Source organism: Acinonyx jubatus, chromosome C1 (assembly GCF_027475565.1).
Source record: "Acinonyx jubatus isolate Ajub_Pintada_27869175 chromosome C1, VMU_Ajub_asm_v1.0, whole genome shotgun sequence".
NCBI lineage: Eukaryota > Metazoa > Chordata > Mammalia > Carnivora > Felidae > Acinonyx > Acinonyx jubatus.
In genome coordinates this window covers 172155404-172176194 of record NC_069381.1, presented here as the reverse complement: position 1 = coordinate 172176194, position 20791 = coordinate 172155404, and the positions used below count along the sequence as shown (strand labels likewise).

Genomic DNA, 20791 nt, shown 5'->3' with positions numbered 1-20791 from the left:
AATCATGTCATTTGTGAATAAAGACAGTTTTACTTCTGGGCACCTGGGTGGCTCAGTCGGTTGAGCATCCGGCTTCAGCTCAGGTCATGATCTCACAGTTTGTGGGTTTGAGCCCCGCATCGGGCTCTGTGCTAACAGCTTAGAGCCTGGAGCCTGCTTCTGATTCTGTGTCTCCCCCTCTCTCTGCTCCTCCCCCGCTCATGCTCTGTCTCTCTCTCTCTCCTTCAAAAATAAATGAAAACATTAAAAAAATTTTTTTAAGTAAAAAAAAAAAAAAGGTAGTTTTACTTCTTCCTTTCCAATCTAGATGAATTTTTCTTACCTGATTGTAATGACTAAAAAAAGCTCCCATGCAATGTTGATTAAAATGGTGAGTGGGCATACTGTGTTCCTGGTATTACAGAAAAAGCAGTCTTTTGTCATTAAATATTACATTACATTTTTTTACAGATGCCCTTTATCAAGTTGAGGAAGTTCTTTTCTATTTCTAGTTTTCTGTGAGAGTTTATCATACATGGATATTAGCTTATGTGAAATACTTCTGTGTCTGTTGAAATAATTGTGTTTTTTATCCTTTATTCTATCAATATTAATATTATATAAATTGATATTTTCAAATTTTAAACTAACTTTGCATACCTGGAAGAAACCCTACTTGGTCATGGTATAATTCTTTTTATTGTGTTGCTGGATTTAGTTTGCTAGTATTTTATTGAGATTTTTTTTAGATCTGTACTAATAAGGATGATCTCTAGTTTTATTTTTTCATAACATCTTAGTTTGCCTTTTGTATTGGAGTAATGCTGGCCTCTTAGAATAAGCTGGGAAGTATTCCCTCTTCCTCACTTTTCTGTAAGAATTTGTGATGTATCCGTGTTATTTCCTCTTAAATTTTTTGACAGATTTCATCAGAGAAATATCTGGGCACAGGCTTTTCTTTTCTTTGTGGGTCTGTTTTAAATTACTAATTCAGTTTCTTCATGTGATTTCTTTATTTACAGACTTGTAAAGTGATCAGAAGCTTGTGCCAGAATACAAATCAATTAATTGCTTCCTTCTTTAAATTTTTTTTCAAAGTTGGCTAAACAGTATACTTAATGAAGTAATTGGTTTACGATCTGGTGCATGTTCCTTAAGTCATTATTGATAATAACAAATATTTCATGTATGGGTAACTGTCCTTGGATCACATTTTGAGTAGCAATGATCTACAGTATGAAGACAGGATTAATACAGACACTTTGGAAGCAACTTGATAATGTGGGCTACTTAAAACAATAAAGGGAGGATTTATTATGTTTTGCTGGGATGTATCATTGTCATAGTCCATTTGGGCTGCTATATCACAGACTAATAGTCTTACAAACAACAGAAAATTATTTGTCACAGTTCTGGAAGTTGGAAAGTCCAAGGTCAACATGTTGACAGATTCACTGTCTGGTGAAGATCCATTTCCTGGTTCAAAAAGGTCATCTTTTCACCATAACCTCATATGATAGAAAAGGTAAGGGAGTTCTCTGGGGTCTCTTTTATAAGGCCACTAATTTCATTTGTGAAGTTTCCACCTTCATGACCTAATCACTTGCCAAAGGCCCACCTCCAAATAAAATCACTTTGGGCATTAGGGTTTAACATGAGTTTGGGGAGGTCACAAATAGTCTATAGCAGTCATGGAACCTAAGGATAGAGATATGGCCAGGTCTCAGGTAGTGTCTGGAATAATGAACTGGAAAATGCTATAAACCAGAAATACATTTCTTTTCTCTCTCTCTTATCTTTTGTTGTTGTTTTCCTGATTAACTTTCCCAGCTTCTTTCTCACATGGTACAAATTAACCACCTGAAAATTTCCAGCATGAATATGTGTCTATTTGTCCCAATGGTGTCCACTTCCTATACATGGACTCTATCATACACTGCAAACATGTTTGGTGTCTCCAACATGTTGGTGGCTCCCCAATGAGGATAAAAGAGGCATGCAGCAGAGAAGACAGGTGGGCAGACACTACCAAAGCGTATCCTATTTAAATTTTAATATGATTCCTCTTAAAAATTACTTTTGGGAAGCATGTGGGTGGCTCAGTCGGTTAAGTGTCTGACTGTGGCTCAGGTCTCACTGTTCGTGGGTTTGAGCCCTGCATTAGGCTCTCTGCTGTCAGCGCAGAGCCTGCTTCAGAGCTTCTGTTTCCCAATCTCTCTCTGCCCCCTCCCCCACTCGCACACACGCTCTTTTTCTCTCTCAAAAATAAATAAACATTAAAAAAATTACTTTTGAAATTCGTCTTAAGAACTTGTGGTCCAGGGGCACCTGGGTGGCTCAGTTGGTTAAGCTACCAACTCTTGATTTTGGCTCAGGTCATGATCTCAGAGTTCGTGAGATCAAGCCTCATGTCGGGCTCTGCACTACCACTGCAGAGACTACTTGGGATTCTCCTTTTCCCTCTCTCTCTACCTCTCTCCTGCTTACTCTCTCTCTCTCTCAAAAATAAATAAACTTAAAAAAGAAAACACTTGTGGTCCATTACTTTAAAATTGTCCAATGCAGGTAGATCATGCAGGGTAAAATTCACTTTTTAGCATATTTAATCTTATTTGAACTTGCATTTGAATCCATTGAGCTATCTGACTAGGTTTGTAGCCTTTAGTTGAAAAAATTATTATATAATTTATTATATGGTTTGTACTAAAATGTAATCAGTCTGATTTTCTGTTTGTTACAAATTACTCAAAATTTACTAAAGAAGAGTCTCAAAATATTTGAGTGATGAAGAAATGTATAAACTCCCAAGTGCATGGTTTAAAAGGACAATGTTTAGGGGTGCCTGGGTGGCTCAGCTGATTAAGCGTTGGAATCTTGGTTTCAGCTCAGGTCATGATCTCATGGCCTCGTGGGTTCTAACCCTACGCTGGCAGCACGGAGTCTGCTTAGGATTCTTTCTTCTCTCTCTCCTCTCTCTCTCTCTCTCTCTCTCTCTCTCTGCTCCTCCTCAACTTGTACTGTCTCTGTCTCTCTCAAACTAAACAAAATAAACCTAAAAAATAAATAAAAGGACAATCCTATGAACCAGATAAAATTCCCATGATATAAGGGATTTAGGGATCTGATTTAATCAGATATAGGGATTCCTATTTAGAAAACTTAATATTTCACTCTCACTAATATTTGTCATTTATTATATGCATGAACTTCAAGGTCACGAGCAGTAAATGTGAATAAATAGTGCTTAATTAACAAATATGTATATATATGTATATAAATATATATGCATATATATATATACACACACACACCAAACTTTTTGTTAGTTAATATATATATATATATATACATATACATATATATACACACACATATGTATACATGTAAAAATATATACACATAGATGTATTTACATGTATATAACATATATGTCACCGTATTAGCATGAATAAGACACTTCTATCACTGGGAACATTTCAAAGGTTTTAGGAGCTGTGTGCCAGAAACTAAGGATAAAGATCAAATATATGTTTTCATTATACCATAGAAGTACATTGTAATTCTTATCCCTATTCTTCTCTAGGTAAGATATACTTTTTCTTTGGCTTCTTGCAAGAATTTTTTTCTTTAATTTGCTGCAGTTCAAATATGAGATGCTCACCTGTGTAGTGTTTTGGTCTTTATACTGCTTTCTACATCTGTAGTTTGGTGTCCACCATTAATTTAAAAACATTCTGGGCCATTACTATTTCAAATATTTCTTTCCTATTCTCTCTCATTTCTCCTCTTATTACATTACACATATATTACACTTTCTAAAATTGTCTCACAGTTTTCAGATACTCTGTTATTTTCTAAAATTATTTTTCTTTTTGCATTTCTGTGTGGGAAGCTTCTATTAACTTTCAATCTTACATGAATGAGTTAATTCCATGTAGAAAAAAATTAGATCACTGTTGTATTTATATTCATTTTACTGTCTATGATGAACAAACTTTAAAACAGTACTGATTTATTCTATGTATATATGGGCTCAAAGAATTAAATACATACAATTTATACTCTAAATGAGCAACCTACATTTTCAGTGAGCAACCTATATTTTATTAGCATGTTGAAGAGAAAAGTATAGTATGCAAACATGATAATATCTCTTTTAATTAAAATTAATCTACACATAATGAACACACACATACATATGTATGCACAGATTTCTTAACTAGATTTATCCATTGGAAAAAAGAACAGATTTCCAAATTCACAACCCAGACAGTTTAGTTCCTTATGCAGTAAATGTAGGGTTTAGAGTTCTTTTTTTCTGTTTAAGGGTCTTTGGCTTAATTCACATTTGAAAAGGAAAGAACAGAATGCATTTTATTTATTTATGATGTCTTAGCAGCAAAGTTCATGTTTATTTTAAAAAAAGAGACTAAGAGGAAAGTATTTTCAAATGCTGAACAATCAGCAATTTAAGCAAAATCTGTCAAAACCAGATGTTGTTTTGACAATCCATCCTAAATAGACTTGTTTTGCATTCCTATCTTTGGTTTAAAAAAAACAAAACAAAACAAAACAAAAATAGTGCACAGAAACAATGTAGTCTTCAGCAAAGGGTAGACTTTGTTGTACTTGTAAATTTGGAACAAAAAGAGGGGAGGGGAATTAAATAGTAGGATTCCATGCTCAATGGATTGAATTAGAATAAATTAATTTAGTATTAATATCCAACATTATTATGATTACTTAAAAAGACATAAACAATAATTGCATACAGTTGTCCAACCAGCAAATGAAAAGATGGTCAACATCACTCATCATCAGGGAAATGCAAGTCAAAACTAGAATGAGAGATCACCTCACACCTGTCAGAATGACTAAAATCAACACTACAAGAAACAACAGGTGTTGGCGAGGATGCAGAGAAAGGGGAACCCTCTTTCACTGTTGGTGGGAATGCAAACCGGTGCAGCCACTGTGGAAAACAGTATGGTGTTTCCTCAAAAAATTAAAAATAGAACTACCCTACAATCCAGCAATTGCACTACTAGGTATTTACCTAAAGAATACAAAAATATTAATTCATCCCGATATTTATAGCCGCATTATCTATAACAGTCAAATTATGGAAACAGCCCAAGTGTCCATTGACTGATCAATGTGCAAATAAGATATATATCTATATATCTATATCTATGTATCTATATATCTATATAGATATATATATCTATGTCTCTATCTATATAGATGTATACATAGGTATGTATACATCTATATAGATAGAGATATAGAGATATAGATATGTCTATCTATAGACAGATAGATAGATACACACACACACACATATATACATATACACACATACATACACACAATGGAATATTACTCAGCTATAAAAAATAATTAAATCTTGCCATTTGCAATGATGTGGATGGAGTTAGAGAGTATTACACGGAGCGAAAAAAGTCAAAGACAAATACCATATGGTTTCACTCATATGTGGAATTTCAGAAACAAAACAAACAGGCAAAGGGGAAAAAAAAGAGGCAAACCAAGAAACAGACTCTTAGCTATAGAGAACAAAGTAGGGTTGCTGGAGAGGGGATGGATTAGGGGGATGGGTTATGTGGGTGATGGGTATTAAGGAAGGCACTTGTGATGAGCACTGGGTGTTGTACGTAGGTGGTGAATCACTGGATCCTGCACCTGAAGCTGACATTACACTGTATGTTAGCTAACTGGAATTTAAATTAAAACTTGAAAAAGGAAAAAAAAAACCTTAAATACCAATAATAAGAACTTAGTAGTAAAGTTTGAATAATTTTTATTTATTAGAGAAGTATTGCTACAAATGATACATCCATATTATCAGTTTTAGCTATTTCAGTTAGCCTGCTACATTTTAATGAACATTTGTCATTACAAAACAAGGTTGGTGTTACTATGATTTGAGAATTTCAGTTTGGTTTTATCTGTCTTCCAAGTACAACTTTTACCTTGTATTAGACTTGCTTTCATTTATTACAATATACTTATTTTATTTATTTATTTATTATTTATTTATTTATTTATTACAAAATATTATCTAAGATGTGCATTCAAATGTACTTACCTGAATGTATTTCAACATAATTTATGAAGTAAATTCAGTGATATAACTGGTAATTGTTCTAACTCTTGTGACATTTAAGAATTTCCATGTTTTTGCCAACTCAAAATTTAGTATTGAGATTCCATGTTTGCTTATAGAGCTCTGGAATCGACTTGAAGATTTGCAACAGAACGATAAATATCTTCAAATATCTAAATACCAAAATGCTGCATTTGCTTATTTCCATGGTGCCATAAGCCCACTCACTATGGCCAATTTCAAGCTATTCATGAATCACTCAATGCAGAATTGGGAAGAGCTGTACATGCAGTTGAACATCATTGTACAGTATTTCTACTTTATAGATGTGATAGGTATAAATAAGTCCAAGAGGATAAAAAATCGTTAAATGTAGCAAAACAATTAGGAAATGATGGCTTTTAACTATTATTACAATTTTAGTATAATTTATTTCATTGTAAATTTATATAATGTATTTTTAAATAATGATTGTGTTTAAAAACTGACTCACAAAAGTCCTAGAAATGTAACAATTTAACAAGCTGGTAGGAACTAACTCGAGTATACCACTGACTATCTCCATTAAAAGTTCCCTTGTCCTTTCCTTCCTTTCTTCCCTTCTACATGCACATTATCATTAGTTTGGAATTTGCCTAAAATACCTCCTCAAATCATCAGCTGCTCCAATAATTCCCTCTTCATCTTGCCGTTTCCACCATTCATAATTGATTTTAATAATTATTGAGCAACCAGGATGTGCTAATACTGTATGAAGACAGCACAGTCACACATATCAACCCATTAGAGCTGCTAGATGATTGAAACAGCTGCTTCTCCTTAATAATCAGCTCATTGGATATTGATAGTTTGCCAATAGATAATTTAAAAAGGTATGTCTTGAAGCCACCATTTGGGTAAATATACAATTCATTATGTACACACAGGTAAACAGAAAGGCTTGATCTTGATCAAAAACACACAAGCAAAACATAGTTTGTCTAAGAGTCAGTCATCACTAGAGGAATTGTATCTGTCCTCATGTTGTAGCTTACTTAATCAATTTGCTGTTTGGAATTCTCCAAGAGATAAAACGCTCACAGCAGTTTGGCTAATAACGCCCTGATTCAGCTAAATAACAGTGTCAGAATCTATGAGTTATAATGTAACATTAAGGAGTATAATGACAGTTACTCTCCAGAGGATGTTTCAAAATCACAATGAAGTAACAAGCAATTTGTTGAGGCTCCTACCCTGCCAGTTGCCAAAGCATTAGCATTCCATCTGCCAGGCAGTGGGATTAGCACATCCCTAGTGAAGTTGTTATGGCAACTTTCAAGACTAAATCAGTACTTTGTAAAATCTTTAGGAAATCATGTGTGAAGACTGTATTAACTTCTTCCTTTAGGTATATATTATGTTAGCTTTTTTCCTTGTTGCTTATTTATTTATATTCATTTGTTTTACCATGTATGAGATGATAAATGGCAGCACCACTACACTCTTAACACTTTTTTTTCCACTTGAGCAACTGAAGGCAATGGTCATACTATGTTTCTTCCTCTTAGAAATAGCCCAAGAGGGCCCACGCCCTCTTAGAAATAGCCCAAATTGCTGTAGGTCAGCAATACCAATAGCTTTACACGAACTGAAGCATTTTGAAGAATAGGGATGCATCGTATGTGCCTTTTCTGGGCTTGTGTGTTTGCATTACCTGGTACTTTCACCAATATCCATTGATTCAGAGCTGTGATTTTTGGTTGTTTGTTTTCAATGTTTATTTATTTATTCTGAGAGAGAGAGCACGAGTAGGGGAGGAGCAAAGAGACAGTGAGAGAGAGAGAGAGAAAATTCCAAGCAGGTTTCATGATGTCAGTGCAGAGCCCGAAATGGGGCTCAATCACACAAACCGCGAGATCATGACCTGAGCCTAAATCAAGAGTCAGACGCCTAACTGACTGAGCCACCCAGGCACCACCACAGTTGTGATTTTTGAAAGTTATTTGTAGCATACAAATATATAAGTATGTAGAAAACATACTTCCTGTGGTGTTTCCTGTGAAAGTTATATGTAGCATACAAATACACAAGTATGTAGAAAACATACTTCCTGTGGTGTTTTCCTGAAAATATATTTTTATAAATACTTTGTAGCCTTTCAAACAAACTTGAGACTAAGCCAAAAAGCCTGTATCTCACTGGTTAGAATGTCAGGTTGATAAAAATTAAGGCTGCTAACAGTTCACCTCTACTTATACATTAGAAGAATATTTCTCTGCCCAGTGTACCCTGAGAATATTAACCTGACATAGGACAAGAGTTCAGAGTGGTGGCTTTTATAAATTAATAACCCTAGGTTAGCACTATCAGGGCTTAGTATGCAAAGAGTCTGCAAGAGTTCTGAGGCAGGTTTATAGTTTTAATAAAGAGTTAGAAACATCTGGCAGCTTGTAAGCTCTTTAGTTTTCATATTCTGTTTCTCTTCAACCTGTTCTTTTTCTTTGTTCTGTTTTGCTCAAAATCACTTTAAAGGTTCTTGATCTCAGAAAGTGATTAACCTCTGTTACCTCAACCAATTTTATAAAAACAAAGTTACTACTCTTTTATATTTCTTTTAAGACAGATGCATAATTTATAAGTAACTAATTCAGCCTAATTTACTTTAGATAGCAAACATGTTTATTTGTATAGTATTTTTCAATCAAACAACTGCAAATTATTCTGCTTAGTATAATACTAGCTGCAATGACAAATAAGTGTATGATGGCTTAGCAAACAAGATAGTAACTTATTTTCCACTCTCATAAAGTCCTGATCAGTGGATGGCTCTTCTCTAAGACAGGATGCATATACCTCCCATTCTTCTGCCCTACCATCATCAGCATATGGCTTCCAAGCAAGATCATTTTGCCCACCTACAGTAAGCCAACTAAAGACGAAAGTGCCAAAACCCCATGTAGAAATCTTAGAAGAGGTATACCTCTGCTCATATTCCATTGGCTAGAACTGAGTCATATGACTACATTGAACAAAAGGAAAAGTTAGGAAAAACAGCTCAACTTTGTTTATAAATTCAAAGGGCAATAGATCTGGTGACCAGCTAGCAATCTCTACCATAGTATATTACAGATTAGTGTTAGGCCACTGTGAAATCAAATGATGCCTTCTGTGAAGTTTAAAATATTAATGTCTGCCAGTATTTTGAAACAATGTTTCTTAATTATGCAGGCTACATTTCTAAGTAAATAAATACTACCTTGCCTTTTGTTCACATGAAAGTAGAAAATAAACTCTTCTGCACTGATATCCATCCATTCACTTATTCATTCAGTATACCATAATAACCAGCTTTCATATTTTGTCTTTTTTATGTTCATTTTCACCATTGTGTCTAATAATAAACCATGCCTTATCAATCTTGAAACATTGAAGATATATATGAAAAAGTATTATAGTTCTGCAGGCTTAAAATACAAAATAAATTTTTTTATGCAAGAAAACATTTTTCTTTCTGTACATTTGCTTTCCCACTCATTTCAGTTTTATCTTTAGAATACACAGAGGTAGTCAATGTTAATAGCCACTAGTAACTTATGGATGGTGCCTTTAGTTTGAAACTCTTTATGAGCATATGTTCTATTGGTATATAATTTACAGAAACTTTTTAAAGATGTCTTCTCATTAGAGATCACTTCGGTAATATTTTGAATATAAATTTAATGCTGTTTCAAATCCCAAAAGAATTTAGTATGCTAATGTTATCTTCTTAGATTGTCAGTCTTACCTGTATTTTATACTAGTATAAAGTCTTTCTGTACTTAGCACAATACGCAATGCTTCTACATACTATTAGGGAACATTATGAAGGATAAATAAACTTATAATCATAGTCACGAGAACTGATTACTAATAACAGAAAAGAATATCTAGCATTTTAGCTTTGTTACTAATTTAGATGCTCACAATAAATGGAACTTATTTCATGGCTTAAGGAAAATAACTCCTCTAACTATTCACTGTATTTCCTTTCTTTATACAAACTTCTCAAAGTCAATGAATTACAAAGAATACTAAGGATGAAACCTTTGAAATATTCTTCCATCCATACATATTTAACGTTAGATACATAACCAACAGTTTGCATATGTTTTCTTTTCTTTGGTTCACTGGGATTGTATAGAGGGTATTTCTTCCAATCTGAAAAGATGGTTGCAGAAGAATCAAATAAATCTTATAAGCAGAAACTGGAGTGGAGATAAGCGAAGGAGCCCACTGGACAGCTCTGCTCATAACTGGTTAGGGTTGGCTGAATCATGTGTGCCAAATACATCCATACATTGATTCTTGCAATCTGTGAGTGCTACCTTATATGAATGTAGATGTAATTTATAGATGTAATTAAATTGAACATTTGAGATGAGAAATTTTCCTGGATTCTCTGGGTTGGCCCTAAATATAACCACAGTGCTCTTATAAAAAGAAGGCGAAAGAAGATGTGGCTTCAGAAAAGTACAAGGTAATGTGATTTTGGAAGAATTAGAAGAGAAGGAGGGAGGTTTGAAGATGCTATGTGGTCACCTTTGAGGATAGAAGGAGCCATAACCCAAGGAAAATAGGCAGCCTGGAAAAGGCAAGGAAATTGTCTCCTAGAGCCTCAAAGACAAATCACCCTGCTGATACCTGGACTTTAGAGCAAGGAGATGGACTTTGGATTCTGGCTTCCAGAGTAATAGATTAAATATGTATTGTTTTTAGCCACTAAGTTTGTAGCAATTTGTTAAGTGGCAATAGGAAATTAATGCACTGGTATATAACCATATCTCTCCATGCTACTTTTTTTTTAATTTTTTTTTTAACGTTTATTTATTTTTGAGACAGAGAGAGACAGAGCATGGACGGGGGAGGGTCAGAGAGAGGGAGACACAGAATCTGAAACAGGCTTCAGGCTCTGAGCTGTCAGCACGGAGCCTGACGCGGGGCTCGAACTCATGGACCGCAAGATCATGACCCGAGCCGAAGTCGGCCGCTTAACTGACTAAGCCACCCAGGTGCCCCTCTCCATGCTACTTGTGGGAGAAGCTGAGTTAAGCTTTTTTCTCCTCCTGCAGTGGCTTATTCCCATGTCATATTTACTGCTCAAATGCTCAAGAGGATTAGGAAGTCAAAGGTGATAGTATGAGCTTTTGCTATATTCGAGAATTTTAGTGGCCAGATGTTAGGGGAAGATGTGGCTAGGGAGAAGTAGGGGATTAAAAAAGAAAATCATGAGAAACAAAAGACAAGACTAAACCACGTCTTCTTTCTGAGTAGGATTTTGTATTTAGTCTCTAATGTCCAAAGAACCATCATCTTCTTCATAAAATACACACTACTTTCCTCTAAAAGTCTCTGTCATGTCTCTGTGTATGCTTCTCTCTCTCACACACTCTTGATATTAGACCCAGGAACTGGATCTAATATCAAACCCCACCCCCCAACACACTTGACATGGTAAGTGGCACCAAATGTGCTTACAAATGAAAGATTTCAGAAATTCTGGAACTGTTGGTCCTGAACTCATGTACAGACAGGATGGACTCCCTCCATTTCTTGCTGATCTCTGTTTTTACAAAAGTTGAAAAACTCACAATTATTCATTCCATGGATGATGTTGTTTAGCCATTTACAAAATTTGAGAATCGTGTTGTATCATCTACTACAAAAACAAGTAAAAGAAGAAAAGAAAAGAAAGAAAAAAGAAACAAAAGAAAAGCATAGTACTTCGTAGGTCTCTTTTTGTTGTGAAGGCAACACATTCCACACCTAAAACTACTGGATAAAATACAAAGCTGCCAGCCTTTAACTAAGCCTGGAGTAGAAAAGGGCTCTGTAGCAGGTCAAGGCTTCCATGAAAGCAGTCCTGTTACTAGGGCCATTAGATACTAGACCTGAGGTGTTGGGTATGTCAGTGGTGGGAAAAGATGCTGTGTATTTTTGATGGGAAGCTTCAGTGGAAGAATTACAATGCAGTGCCCTGCAGATTTAGAACAGGAATTATATGCTTTCTGAGAAACAGATCCTGGCCTGTTACTAGGCCGCAGTAGAGATAAACACTTCATCATGTGCACAGAACACCCTTTTGTGAGCTGTGTTTTGTTTTATCCTCCAAATCAAAAAATTGGATAGGCCCAACAGCAGTATATTATAAGATGGAAATGGTCCATCTAAGATCTAATCTCAGTAGGCCCAGAAGGCACAAATAAACTACATGAATAGGTGTCCGAATTCCCATATCACCCACAATAGTTGCACAGAATCCTTTCCTTTTCTAGTACCTGTGGTAAGAAGAGGGTTCTGTACAACCAGCTACAGGAGGGAAAAAGGCCCAAACTTGGTTTTACATATATGTTAGCAGGATATAAGGATGCAAGCTAAAAAATGGATGACAGCTGCACTATAGTCACACGAGAGACATGATGGGAAGTGAAAAGAGTTGCAGTGTATCTGGTCATCCATTTATTATACAAGGAGAAGTGACCTGAGGTGAGAATATATATAGACTTCTGGGCAGTCATCAATGGCCTGGGTACTTTGTGAGTGGTCTGGAAGGAAAGGGAAGGAAAAATTAGAAATAAGGAAATGTGGAGTAGAGACATGTGAATGAATTTCTGGTTGTGGACAGAGAACATGAAGATATCCGCATCATACATTAACACTTACCAGAATATATTCACCATGACAGAAGTACTGAACAACCAAATAAACAAAATAGTTTGGACAGCTGATGTTAGCCAGCCTCATCCATCGGTCACCATGGAAGTGCGACAATGGGCACATGAACAGACTGATCACATTGACAAAGACTGATGCTACACATGGGCCTAACAGCATGGAATCTTACATACAAAAGATGATCTAGCTACTGAGGCCTCTGAAGGTCCAATCTTGCAGTAACAGAAACCAACGTTAAGTCCCAAATATGGCACCATTCCTTGAGGAGGTCACATGGATACAAGTTAACTATAGCTCGGTCACTTGAGCACAAGTCAACTACATTAGTCTCCTTCCATCTGGGAAGGGCCAGTGGTTTGTCCTAACATGAACAGTTAATCTCCCCAATATGGATTTGCCTCTCCTGTCCAAAAAAATGTCAGCCAGCACTATTATCTATAGATTACAAAATGCATGATCCATAAAATTGGAAGTTCACACAAAATATCATTTTACCACGGGACCTATTTCACACACAAAAAATGAATTATACGAATGGGTCCATGACCATGGGATCCACTATTCATCTTGTCTTCTATACCAGAGGCAGACAGACCCACAGAATTTCAGTACAGCCAAAGTGTCAGCTCAGAGACAATATTCTGCAGGGGAAGGAGTGTCATCCCTCATATAGCAGTGATCTGAGAATCAAAGCAACTATGCAGCTTAATCTACATTAATATGACTTCTGCATTCCTCTATGTTCATCAATTTAACTTTACAATTCCAGAAAACATTTGCCCAGGAAGATACATATAGAGAATTACTTTATGTTATTTATTCAAGTAATTTCCTAGAAGATCCATCAAACCTTCAATAGAAAAGCATCAAACAACAATTTATACTCCAAGATTCTTTAGATTCCTTACCTCAATATCTTCACTGCTATGTCCACTGATGTTGAACTATCAAGGTTGACCTTTGATCAACACTGGTTTGAACAATGTGGGTCCATTTGTATGCAGATTTTTTAATAAATACATTGGAAAACTTTATGGAGACTTGCCATATGAAAAAACTTGCAGACAAATCATGTATCCTAGAAATACTGAAAAAAATTAAGAAAAAATTAGGAATGTCATGAATCCATAAAATATATGTAGATGTTAGTCTATTTTGTCATTTTCTACTATAAAATATATACAAATCTGTTATAAAAATTTTTAATTCATTGAAACTTACACAAACACAGAGGGTACATGGTGCCATTTTCAGGTGAGACAAATGTAAACAAATGTAAAAATGTAGTATTGAGTCATAACTGCATAAAATTAACTATAGTACACACTGCACTACCATAATAATTTTGTAGCCCTCTCCCATTGCTATTGTAGTGAGCTCAAATGTTGTTAAGTATCCACTTAAAATGTCCTGTGACACTAACCATCTCACATTTCCCTAGTAAATTGCATATTGCAGTAACAAGTGATCCTTCACCATTTTTGCATATTTTTTCATCATTTTAGTGCAACACTGTAAAACCTGAATAACACTATGGGATCCATATGAAGTGCCACTAGTGATACTAGAAGTACTCCCAAGAAGCAAAGAAAGTCATGACATTACAAGAAAAAGGTGAATTGATTGATATATACCGTAGTTGCCGACCATTTCAAGATAAATGAATCTAGCATAAGGACCGCTGCAAAAAGAGAAAAGAAAATTCATGAAGCCATCACCGCAGCTATGCCAGCAGGCAAAAAATCCTTGCACTTTTTGTGAAATACAAGCTTTTGAAAATGCAGCTTTTATGTGGGTGCAGGACTGCTATAACAAAGGCATACCTATAGACTTTAATATGATCCAAAGAAAAGCAAAGTCACTACATGACAACTTGAAGCAAAAGGAAGGTGAAAGATCTAAAGCTGAAGAATTCGATGCCAGCAAAGGATAGTTTGATAAATTTAGAAAGAGGTTTGGCTTTAAAAATGTCCACATAACAGGAGAAGCACATTCTGCCAAGAGGCAGCAGACAAGTTCCCAGATGCTCTTATGAAAACCATGGAGGAGAAAGAATATCTGTCTGAACAGGTTTTTAATACAGACAAAGTGCACTATTCTGGGGAAAAAATGCCACAAAGGACATTTACTAGTAAGGAAGAAAAGCAAGTGCCAGGATTTAAGACAGGAAGTGATAGGCTAACTCTACTGTTTTGTGCAAATGCAGTTGGGTGTATGATCAGGACTGCCTTTATCTATAAAGCTGCTACTTCCTGAGCTTTGAAGGGAGAAGAGAAACATCAGTCTTTTTGTTGTACAACAAGAAGGCCTGGACAAGAACTCTTATTCTGCATTGATTCTATTGATGCTTTGTCCCTGAAGTCAAGAAGTACCCTGCCAGTAAGGGGCTGTCTTTTAAAGTTCTTTTGATATTGGACAATGCCCCTGGCCACCCAGAACCCCATGAGTTCAACACTGAAGGCAACAGAGTGGTCTACTTGCCCCCAAACATAATGTGTCTAATTCAGTCTCTAGGTTAGGGGGTCATAGGGACCTTTAAGGCTCATTATATATGGTGCTCTACAGAAAGGATTGTCAATGGTATGGAAGAAAACCCCAACAGAGAGAACATGATGAGAGTCTGGAAGGATTACACCACTGAAGATGTCATCATTATAATAGAAAGAAGCCACAAAAGCCATCAAGTTTGAAATAATAAACTCTTACTGGAGAAAACCACGTCCAGATGTTATGCGTGACCTCACAGGATTTACGACAGAGCCAATCAAAGAAATCACAAAAGAGACTGTGGATAGGGCATTAAAAGGAGGGGGGCGGTGAAGGGTTTCAAGATATGGGTCTTGGATAAATTCAAGAGCTAATTAACAGATGGCTTGATGGAGATGACTGCTTCCACACCAGTGCCATAAAACAAATTGACATTAGACAATCTGGCAGAAGGTTCCAACTATTCAAAATTGTGTTTGACTTCTATGACATGGATCCTTCTATGATATGGGCACTGAAACTAAAGCAGATGGTGGAAGAAGAATTAGCAACATATAGAAACATTTTTTAAAGAAAAGAAAAAGCAAAAATTTCAAAGAGAAATTACAGTCTATTTCTGTAAAGTTACACCAAGTATGCCTACCTCTCTTGCCTCCCCTTCCATCTCCATCTTTTCTGCCTCTGCTAGCCCTGGGAGACCAGCCCTTCCTCTTCCTCTTCCTCCTCAGCCTACTCAATGTTAAAATGATGAGCATGAAGACCTTTATAATGATCCACTTCCACTTAATGAATAGTGAATAATTCTGCAGTTCATAAACTTATGCTGTATATGTATGTGTCTTTGTAGGAAACTCTAATAACTGTGAGCAAGAACTGCATAAAACCTTTTTATGTCATCATCACCACTTAAGTTATCATCGTTTAGAACACCTGTGCAATAAGTGAACAGCGTATCCCTAAATAGGCATAGTGTGAATGATATTTAATATAAAATTAATAATGTGTTCATTTTCTTATGATTTTATAACTTTGCTTTCAAAGAAATACACTACTATACTGTATGCCTCTCTCTCTCTAATAAATGGAGAAACTGCGTATCAGCTTATTATCACAGAGTAGCAATGTATCTAATACTGCATTATGAATATGACTGTAATACTATATGCTATAAAAATGTTATAGCAACTTCTTCATTAGTGTATACATTGGGCTACTATGAAGCAATCATATTGATTACACTATACCATAAAGCAACTGTATTTATGTTTCTTCATTATCAGTGTATGAGATGTACACTCATAAATGTTAATGAACTTTTTTTTTACATTACCTTTTCATTTTTGATGTCTAGTGTTAGTGATAACATCTACAGTGTTTTGATTCATGAAAGATAATATTGCTGTTAGTACTGACTGATAATCCATCGTGTAAACAGATGACATAAACTTATCATATCCATAAATACAGTACTGTAAATGTATTTTCCTTATGATTTTCTTACATGCTTTCTTCCAACTTATTTTATTGTAAAAATATAGTATATAATACACAAAATCAAAAATATATGTTAATCAACTATTTATGTTATTGGTGAGGCTTCTGGTCAACAGTAGCCATGTTTTTGGGGAATTATAAGTTACACATGGATTCTCTTTTTTATTATTATTACTTTTAAATTTTTATTTATTTTAGAGAGAGAGAGCATGCGAACAGGGGAGAGGAAAAGAGGGAGAGAGAGAGAGAATTTTAAGCAGGCCCCACACACGTTACAGAGCCGCCTGATGCAGGGCTTGATCCCATGACCTGGGATCATGACCTGAGCCAAAATCAAGTGTCAGATGCTCAACCAACTTAGTCACCCAGGCCTCCATCCATGAATTTTCAACTGTGAGAGGGTAGGTGCCCTAATGTTCACATTACTCCAGGTCATGTATATCATGACCTTTACTCAGTCTTAACCAAGTCTCCACATTGAAAGACCTGCCTTAGAAGACACCTCAAAATCTCAATATCAAATATTTGTATTCTTTTCTCTGAAATGATATTAAGATTATGTTAAGATAGTATTCTCCTTTACCACAATAAGAAAAATCTCAGCTTTATCTCTTCAATAGGCTGTTTTGTTGATATTTGGGGAGCTGGCATTCAGATCTTTGTACAGAAGCTCTGAATATGCTTCATAACTAAATTGAGGAATACACTATATAGAAAGCTATTACATTTTTGTGAAAATGTTTTCCCTATTCTATGATGAAGCACGGGTCAGGCACAAAATGTACACCTAAGTGAATCTCAGATCTCCAGTGTTTGATAGATGCAGGCTCTTCCTCTGCCAGCTTCCTTGGCAAACTCTGCTCCAGGAGCTGCTACTGAGATAAAAACCTTTGGTTATATTTATGGGGGCATATCTAAAGCAACTTGAACATATGTATGAAATAAAAATAAACATAAATAACAGATGTCAGATACAACTTTTCTAGAAATAGTGTTAGAAAACATGTATTTGTCACCTGCCTAATAGCTTTGCTGTTTGTAGATGTGTGATTTTCTTTAGAGATTTACAGGGGCAATTTCTATTTATCAATTTTAATAAGAATAGATGACAAAGACTGTTATGAGTTTCGTACATTAGCCATTGAAAATTCCAGAGGCAGATCGTTCTCTTCATATGATCTAAGGTCACTTCTGCAAGGTGGTTCATTTATGCATTGCTGTACCTGGACTTGTAACTCTGAGAAAGTCCTAAGAGATATGTGACATTCTTTTCTATCGGCAGATTTCTCTCACTGGTGAGGAATAAAGAACTAATTGGCAAACAGTTCTGATAAATTACTCACCTCGACATCATTTTTTAACATAGGAAGGGCAATAATTTACTAAAGTTGAAGAAAGCATTTTTTTCATTGCTAATGTAAGGAAAAGAACGACTCAGTGATCATAACTGTCAAAATAATTCATGTAAATCCATTGACCTAGAGTTCACAAAAAGAAAAGAATACAACATATTATATATAATGAGTCAGGTAATCTAACATAAAAATAACATAGAGCAAATAATATACAATGGGGAAAAGATAGTCTCTTCAATAAATGGTGCTGGGAAAACACAGCCACATGAAGGAAGGAAGGAAGGAAGGAAGGAAGGAAGGAAGGAAGGAAGGAAGGAGAAAGAAAGAAAGAAAGAAAGAAAGAAAGAAAGAAAGAAAGAAAGAAAGAAAGAAAGAAAGAAAAACTGAACCACTTTCTAACACCTTACACAAAAAAAACCAAACTCAAAATGGATTAAAGACCTAAATATATGACCTGAAACCATAAAAATCCTAGAAGAGAATATGGGCAGTAATTTCCCTGACATCAGCCATGCCAATATTTTTCTATGTATGTGTCCTCAGGCAAGGAAAACAAAATCAAATTAAACTACTTGCACTGCACTAAAATAAGAAGCTTTTGAATAGCACAGGAAACCATGAACAACATGACAAGGCAACCTACTGAATGGGAGAAGATATTGGAAATTGATATAAGGGTTAATATTCAAAAAATATAAAGAACTTATACAACTCACCACTAGAAAAACTAACAATCAAATTAAAAAATAGGCAGAGGACCTGAACAGACATTTTCTTCAAAGAAGATACTGATGTCCAACAGACATATGAAAAGGTGCTCAACATCATCAAACATCAAGGAAATGCAAACTGAAGCCACAATGAGACATCACCTTACACCTGTTAGAATGGCTGAAGTCAAAAAGATAAGAAATAGCAAGTTTCAGTGAGGATGTGGAGAAAAAAGGACCCTTTTGCACTGTTGGTGGGAATGTAGACTGGTACAGCCACTGTGGAAAATAGTCTGGAAGTTCCTCGAAACATTAAAGATGGAAATACTACATGATCCAGTATTTTCACTAGTGAATATTTACCCAAAGTAAATGAAAACACTAATTCAGAAAGATATATGTACCCCTATGTTTACTGCAGCACTATTTACAACAGGAAATGTATAGAATCAACCTAAGTGTCTACTGACGGATGAATGGATTAGGAAAATGTTGTACACACACACAAACACACACACACACACACACACACACACACACACACACACACACGGGAATATTATGCAGCCATAAAAAAGGATGAGTTCGTGCCATCTGCAACAACATGGATCGACCTAAAGGATATTAAGCTAAGTGGAATAAGTCATACTGAGAAAGCCAAATACCATATGATATCACTTATATGTGAAATCTAAAAAACAAAAACAAACAAACAAAAAACCAAATGGATAAACAAGCAAGCGAAAAGCAAAATCAGACATATAAATACAGGGAACAAACTGATGGTTGCCAGAGTGAAGGGGGTTAGGGATGGACAAAATAAGGGAAGGGGGGAGCAGGAGATACAGGATTTCAGTTATGGAATGAGTTAGTCATGCAGTAACGGGCACAGCAGAGGGAATGTAGTGAATGATACTGTAATAATCAGTGCATAGTAACAGATGGTAGCTACAATTAATTGTGGTGAGCAAAGCATGATAGAGAAGTTGAATCTCTATGTTGTACACCTGAAACCAATGCAACATTGTATGTCAACTAAACTATGCTTTCCACTTTTTATGGTGGAAAAAACATAAAGAAAAGAAAAAAATAACAAAGAGCAAATGTGTTGTAGTTTTTCCTCCTGATAGTACACCAATTACATTAAATTTAAAAATAAATAAAAAGTGAAAGAAATACCTAGATAGAGGTGTTATGCTTTTTATGATAGGTTGATATATTCATCAGTTAATAGCCTAGAACAGTTGTTCTCAAAGCACGGTCCCTGGATCAACAGCTTCAAACCAAACTGGAGAACTTATTTGAAAGACAAATTCTCTAGCTCCACCCCAAACCTACAGAAATACTGGGAATGGCACATAGCTAAGAAATTTCACAAGCTCTCTAATATGATTCTGATATACACTAGCCTAAGAAAGAATATAAGTTTATGTTGTACAAACACTGATCAATCAATAACTATTTGGTAACTATTATCTGCCCAGAAAAGTAAAAAGAAAAAAAATAGAAGGCATGTATCTGGAAATGAGAGCGATATTTTAAAATATAAACCTAAGTATTGCTACACTGAGTGCCTTAGTTCTCTCATCTTGAACATATGTAGAAATTAAGAATTTGTTTCTTCCCTTTTTAAGAATCTGTAATCACTGACTGAAAAAATAGTCTAAATAAAATGTTATTCTCAGCATAATTAACAGAAGAAAAATCTGTATCTTAACATGAAATGATGAATCTTTTGGGGGAGAGATTAAGTCAAGGTCTGATTTGAAAAGGTAAAATTTGAATACATCTAGAGAAGGGCAGCACATTCTAGGTGGGAAAAATGTTTTAAGTGAACCCATGGTAGAAGCCAGAATTAGAAATCCAGTGTTCTGGCAGAAAGCCTCGACATGGTGGGAATTGGGGTGAGGGAGATCTTCAGGTCCACATGGCAGCCTGAGAAGTGGGCA

At 35.4% G+C, this 20791-nt stretch overlaps 1 protein-coding gene across 1 annotated transcript in view; it reads right to left on the bottom strand.

Annotated features, from left to right (window-relative positions):
• Positions 1–20791, bottom strand: part of GULP1 (GULP PTB domain containing engulfment adaptor 1) — a 741807-nt gene that overhangs the window by 565194 nt on the left and 155822 nt on the right. The window contains exon 3 of the mRNA XM_053215424.1: positions 13705–13874. The gene's annotated coding sequence lies outside the window, so the exon portion shown is untranslated. The remainder of the gene's footprint in view (positions 1–13704; positions 13875–20791) is intronic.